Here is a 7,697-nt window from a genome sequence, read left to right on the forward strand (position 1 = left end):
TACAATGGTACATAGAACCGTAGCAGCACATTCAAAATGTTTCAGTTGAATTGATTCTGCATTACGAGGGGTGTTTGAAAAGTCCGTGCAAAGCCCAAGAGATGGCACCCCCGCTGCGTATCGAGGTCATGTTTAGTTAGTAGCATCTTTGTCAAAAAATGGACGATGAAGAATTTGGTGTGGTGATTAAACATTACTTTATGAAAGGCAAAACGCCTCAGGAGACTAAAGAGAAGCTTAATGAACATTCCGCTGACTCTGCACCTTCGATTAGAACAGTTTATAAGTGGTTTCAAAATTTTCGGAGTGGCCATATGGGCACAAGTGATGCTGAACGTTGTGGACGCCCTGTGGAGGTTACAACTTCATAAATCATTGATAAAAGCCATGATATGGTCATGGATGACAGAAGAGTTAACGTGCGTGAAATTGATAGTGCTGTGGGCAAAAAAAAAAAAAAGAAAAATGATTCAAATGGCTCTGAGCACTGTGGGACTTAACATCTATGGTCATCAGTCCCCTAGAACTTAGAACTACTTAAACCTAACTAACCTAAGGACATCACACACATCCATGCCCGAGGCAGGATTCGAACCTGCGACCGTAGCACGGTCACGTGGTTCCAGACTGAAGCGCCTAGAACCGCATGGCCACACCGGTCGGCTGTTGTGGGCATCTCGAATGAACGGGTACATAATATTTTGCATAAACATTTGGACATGAGAAGGCTATCCGCAAGATGGGTTCGCGATTGCTCAAGCTTGAACAAAAACGGAATAGTATGAAGTGTTGCAAGAATGGTTTACAGCTGTTCAGGAAGAATCTGCAGGACTTTAAGCGTCGTTTCGTGACTTTGTATGAAACATGGATACATTACTATACTCCTGAGACCAAATAACATGGCTTACCTAGGGAGAATATGCACCAAAAAAACGTGAAGACCAGTCCTTCGGCCGGAAAAGATATGGCGACTGTCATTTGTCTTTTGGGATTCGCTGGGGATAATTCTCATCGACTGTCTGCAAAAGGGTAAAACTATTACAGGTACATCGTTATTGTACCGTTTGAAAACAGAGCTGCAAGATAAACGCCGGCGACTGGACCGCAAAAAAGTCCTTTTCCATCACGACAATGAGCCAGCACACACCTCAGTAGTTGTGGACGAAAAATTAATGGAAATAGGATTCCAACTCGTTTAACATCCCCCCTATTCTCCAGACTTGGCTCCCTTGGACTACTATTTTTTCCCCAATGTGAAGAAATGGCTGGCGGGACAAAGATTTTTATTCAAACGAGGAGGTAATTGCACCTATTTTGCAGACTTGGACAATTCTAATTATTCGGAATCGATCAACAAATTAGAACAGCGTTTGACGAAGTATATAAGTCTAAAAGGAGACTATGTCGAAAAATAAATAAAGGTTTATCCCATACACGTAAGTAGTTTTCATTTTTCCACGGACTTTTCAAACGCCCCTCATATTTCTCTGCCCCATGTCCTTGACATTAACACTAACAAATTTAGTCCTCTTACGGTAATTCATTTCCCTATTATAACTTGTGAAATAGGGAAAGTTTGATCATAACCACCAGGCAGAATCGCCGTATGATCCCCAAACGTGGAAGGGATATTACAGATGCGGATGTTAGAGTCTGAGCAGTAACTTGGTTGAGAATTGGTGGTGAAGAAACTTAGTCGCCTTGTCGACGTAACCTTTCCGGATTTAAACTATAGCCATTTACGGAAAGTACGTCCGACGAAAATCAGGTTGCTTTTGCGAAATTTTAAGCCACCGCCACAAATAAGAGTGCAGTTTATCATTAACAGTTACAAAAAAAATGGCTCTGAGCACTATGGGACTTAACTTCTAAGGTCATCAGTCCCCTAGAACTTAGAACTACTTAAACCTCACTAACCTAAGGACATCGCAAACATCCATGCCCGAGGCAGGATTCGAACCTGCGACCGTAGCGGTCTTGCGGTTCCAGACTGCAGCGCCTTTAACCGCACGGCCACTTCGGCCGTCAGCGGCCCAGTCACAGCAAGTCTTTTAGTACCTAAGAGACTGAAAATGTTTACCATATAACAAAAATTTCGTTATTATACACGACTTTTGTTAACAGAGGGAATTTTTGCTAGTCTTACAAATAGCAACATCACGCAGTGGTCTGTTGGCAGCAGTTAAAAGTGATCGGTGTTTAAAATTTCGTAAACATGGATAATGACAACAGCTGTTTGGTGACGGAAACGTTCGGTTTGAAATGAATGAAGATCTATGGTGTTTCTCTTTATTCCGTTTTCTTTGTTGGATGAATCAATTGAATTGTATTTGTGTGAGCATAGTGACATCGTCACAATACAATCTTCAATTTTTTGGTCCTGTCCTACATACCGTAGTATCACAATACAATGTTTCACTTCAGGTACTCTCTGAAGATGTAATCAATGAAATTCATGGCGTCGTGAGGAAACAGTAGCTTTAGACTTAGCGAGTTCATTGATAACGTGGGAACGTCATGCAAACTGCGCAATGGCATGACTTCAGACCAACAGTGCTCAAGAAACCACGTTTCAAAAGAGTATTTAAAAGAAGTATCAGATTACCCCTGAGGACTCTTGCCATCGTTGTGTAACTGCAGCCAAACAGTGTTGCTCCTTATACTTCAGAGGCAAAGGTGCACTCGAGGTTGGAGAAGACTGAAGAAAATCGTCATAACCACATTTTAGCTAAGAAAAAATTTTAAGAGCTCACCCAGTATCGTCATGATGGATGAACGAAACCAGTAAAAGAGTCTGGCTATTACTATATATAGTTTGTATAGATAGCTGGAGGAGAGGCTTCCAAGTTCAGCGCTCAATTTAGGGCTCCTGCATAGCTTTGAGGCCGAAAAAATTTTCATTTTGCGCTAAATACTACTGTAAATGGGAATTTTGTCTAAAAATGCGAAAACACTGAGTTACCTAGTACACGCTGTTTCATAGCGAATTGCATCTAGATGAACTATTTTATGAGATAACTTTTGAAATAGGTTTATTTTCTGCATATAAATATCGAAAATGTAACCAGTTTTCGATTACAGCTATTTCACATCATTTGCCGAAGCCTTACTTGTAAAGATAATGTGCGTAAAATCATGTTTGCAAAATAAAACGTGCACGAATGCGGCGACGTATCACTGCGCGCTATGTTGTAGTGCCATGCCAACTGTGTACAAGTGTACACCAGGGTCAGTCTGACCGTGGAAGTTTTGTTTGTCAGTAAGCATGCGCCATCACACATACACGGACCACTGCCACCAATGAAAACTGAGCTTTGAGTGACACCTGGCAGAGGACGGATGTTCGTAGCTTTGAAAGGTCACTGTGACCCTGGAGTGCACACCGTGTAACTCTTCAGTCGCCTAGCGTGAAGCACGTATATGTGAAAATGGGTCGTATAAGTGAAATTTTACTCTCGGAAGGTGCTATACAGGATTCATGGTTAGAAGAACTCAGTCATGAAAGTGATATAAATTACTTTCCTGATGAAAGTGATTCTGAAGGCGACGCTCCTTCAGTATTTGTGGACAACTGGTCAGTCAGCCGGGTCTTCAGACAGCGCTGAAGAAAATACAGTCGCCCACGGTAAGAATGGATATTGTTGGAACACAGCTGTCTCTGACAGAAAGAGCCAGCCAGATGTCGATGCATTTTTGTCCGTATTCCAAGAGCGTGAAAATAAAGAATGAATGGATTTATGAGTAACTGAGAACATCTAAAAATGTGTATTACGTAAATTTCATTCAATGAATAGCATCTTCACCTAATTAAACTGCAATTGAGATCTTCAGAGCCGTATCATTTTCAAGTTTCAGCACTGAAAAGCTTCCATTGGAGTTTTATCTTTCTCTCGAATTTTGGATGCATTAATGGTAGTATTGAGTGAAAAAATACATAACAGAGGTGAAATAAGATACATTTAATATACGAGAGGCGAATTATTACCAAATGTTCCACATTCAGGCAGTGACCCTGGTGTATAGTTCGTGTGACAATGTCAGAGGTGTACACCACTAAGGTTAAGATACGCGCCGCGTAACGCAAGTGGTACTCACTCTTGGAACACAGCGTTTAAGAACAGAGAAACGCGTACGTTCTTTTCTTTGCTTAAGTTCAAAAGGTAACACAATGCGTACACTTTTAACGTGGCAGTTTTGGGTGGCGGAAATTTTGAACTGTGGTTGCCTCAGATGCCACTAGAGGTCGGGCCTGAATTACCCCATTAAACAATACTCTGCCATCCTCAACAAGTAGTTGCGCTAGCCGTTCCCGAATTATTTGTGTTCTGCATTACTTGTTGATTTCTTTTCTTATTTTTAATTGAGTGAAGTGAGTAATCATAGCCCCCCTCGGATTTCGATTACAACCCTCACAACACCGAAAGTGGGTCTGAGATGCCTGTGACCGTGTGTCAGTTCTGTTTTCGCAGGGCGTGTGTAATCTGTTGCCCTGCCAGAGAGAGGCGCGCGGTCTGTTTCACCGCACCGGGGCGGTCAGAGCTGTAGCTTGTTTACACTCGTGGTTGTGAGTCACTATACAATGACCGCACTCTGCACTATAGCGACTGGCAAACAAAAGCTGACAAGTATTTCGACCACGCCGATATTTCACCCCTAACTTTACACGCCAAGTACCTTGTCGGTTCTGTTTCTAACGTTTTCAAGTATGGGTCGCACAGTTATGAATGGCCACGAAAGGTCGAAATTAATATTCTGCAGATTTTGTAATCATCACATTGGGCGGCAAAAGACAAATCATATCGAGAAACACCTTAAATCAGTGACACGTTCAGTTTTCAGGCGGGAAAATACTGCTGCTTCCCAACCGAACAATCATTGGTTGAAGGCTTAGCGCAGTCGATAGAAGATAACAAAGGCTATAAAGTTTTGGCAAAAGCAAACATTCTTGCCGAAATGTTCCCAGTCAGCTGTTTTTCAACAGCTAATTTCAAAGCACTAAGGCTTTTTCTTCACTCACCTTTTAATATTGTGCGTCTATCCATTAAAAAAAAATTAAAAAATAATTTCTCAAAAAACAGATTCGAATTTTGCCATAAATAGATGGTACATTTTCCGGTCCCTATGGCATAGGTACAACATGCTACCTCACACATCAACCGTAGTGATAGTAAAAATACAACTGCTTCGAAATAGAGACAGCCAGTTCTATTGCCGAGCTATGCCTTTACGTGAAGTAGCATGTTGGGAACAAAAACAGTCGAAAGAGAAAGTAATGTGCGATGTATTAGGGTGCTATGTAGAACTGGATGAAGACTACTTTTAAGTGAAGAAAATATGGACTCCCGTTGGATGCTTTGTACTAAGCACCACGAAGATACTTTATTGAGATTTGCTTTGAGAATTTGAAAATTGCTCTTTGATTTGCGGTTTTCATTGGACGTACGAATCACACAATGCATATCTTAATTTTTTAGACGTTACTGCATTCCTGGGTACCAATATCTGGAGACAGTACGTGACTTATTGTGGCGATTTCAATAATGTTCATACTGTAGCTTCCGCTATGCAGTGACCATAGGACCTACGGAATCTCCATGACAGATTTAGACCTTGTTAAACACTATGACTCAAATTCGGATCTTTCCCTTTCGTGTGGCAACATACTGAATGAGGAAAGTTTTCGTTTACCCACTCATTGATGAACAATTGTTATAGACAGAGCTACGTTCTATCGACCGAGTTACCTGAGCACGTCTCACGAACCGTTTCAACATCTCATTAACTTCCTAGCAAACGCTCTTCACTGTTAGGACACCCTGTGATGTAACACCGCGGGTCACTGGAGGTTTCAGGTCCAAATCGGTTCCTTTTCCGAATTCAGTAATACGATGCTGATGGATGTAACTGGCGATCAGTGACACCTTTACCATGAAAAAACGATAGTCATCTAACTCTGGTTACTTAGGTTTCCATGAACCTTTCAGTTATTTCAGAAGAAATGTTGCTTCATAAATCTTCGTTATCATCTTCAACAAAACACAAATTTCTGTCATCAGTGTTAGACTGCTAGACATTTTCCAAGTATTTCGATACATTTCTCGAAGTGTATTTACGTAAACATCACAAGCAAGGCTAACTGCAGTATCTCGTCTCAGACATGCGATTTGACTTGGCCCTATTACAATTTATTGGAAGCTTAAAGCAATCTTGGAAAAATTAGAAATAAGAGTTTTTGTAGGTGACGGTTTCCATACACTGATTATTCCACATATGTTGTTCAAAATAGAGACGCCATTACATTTTAATTACTTTATAATTTGGGACAACATTTTATTTAAAATATGCGATCATACACACAAAACTCATTCAACAACGATATTAATCTTACTTTAGTAATACATAAAATTTGTGAGGCTGCAGGTTGACATTCAGGATGCAAAAATGTAGTAACGTTTAAACGTATGCTCCTTAGTATGATAAAAGGAAGATATTGAAGAGGTTATGACACAAGGCTTAAATTCCTTAAGGAATCATTTTGCTTCACTTGGTTACCCCACACTGCTGGTAGCGTGTGGTGCACCTTGCGATATTTTGAGCTCTCCATATTACCACTACTACGTCCATTTGAACCTACGCACTGGGGTATGCCTTTATCTCCCTCTACAGTTTTTCCCCTATCCTTCGCTCCAGTACAAAACTCACTATATCTTGACGTTTCAGCATTTGACTTATCAATCAATCCGTTCTTTTAGTCAAATTTTGGGTTACATATCTTCTCCCTCCAGTTCGATGCAGTACCTCTTCATTACTTGTACAATCTAAAACTCTAACCTTCAGCACTTTCATGCAGCGCCACATTTCTAAAGCTTCTATTGTCCTGTCTGTACTGATTATCGGCCACGTCGCACTTCCGTCCAAGACTACAGAGCAAATAAATATTATCAAAAATGTGTAGAACCTGGCATCCTCACGTATAAACAGAACAGCGTATAAATTATTGCTTACACCAAAGATTGTCAGTTACGAATTGCAGGTCTGTATTGCGATTTAGACTGGTGAAATATTGTAACCAACTTTCAGAATAGACTTCGAAACACCTTAATTTATTTTAGATAACTTTAATTTGGAGAAATTTTTCTTGCTATTGCAAGTCTGTGCTTTCGATGTTCCCTGGTTATGCTATCGTTAGTAATTTTTCTTCCTAAATAGCAAAACATACTACCTCCGTCGCCTTATTTCCTAATTCATTTTCCGCAGCCTCACCTGATTTAGTTCGACTACGTTCCACCAACCTTGTATTAGTTTTATTACCTCTTTTCAAATCCCTATCCATTGAAGTTACTGTCTTGTCGACAAACTTTGCAGTATTCCAGAATGAATTTTCACTCTGCAGTGGAGTTTTTACTCATTTGAAATTTCCTGGAAGATTAGATTTGTGTGCCGGAAAGGGCACGAACCCGGTGCCTTTGTCCGTCCTCTGATTTCCAAACGCCACAGATATTGTTCATGTTTATATTTCTTCTCACTCAGTGTTCATTCCTCACCTAAATTTCTCCTTATCTTCCTTTATTTATTTCATTTCCTTTATTTATTTGTTTAAATGGTTCAAATGGCTCTGGGCACTATGTGACTTAACTTCTGAGGTCATCAGTCGCCTAGAACTTAGAACTAATTAAACCTAACCAACCTAAGGACAT

Source organism: Schistocerca piceifrons, chromosome 6 (genome assembly GCF_021461385.2).
Source record: "Schistocerca piceifrons isolate TAMUIC-IGC-003096 chromosome 6, iqSchPice1.1, whole genome shotgun sequence".
Taxonomy (NCBI): Eukaryota; Metazoa; Arthropoda; class Insecta; order Orthoptera; family Acrididae; genus Schistocerca; species Schistocerca piceifrons.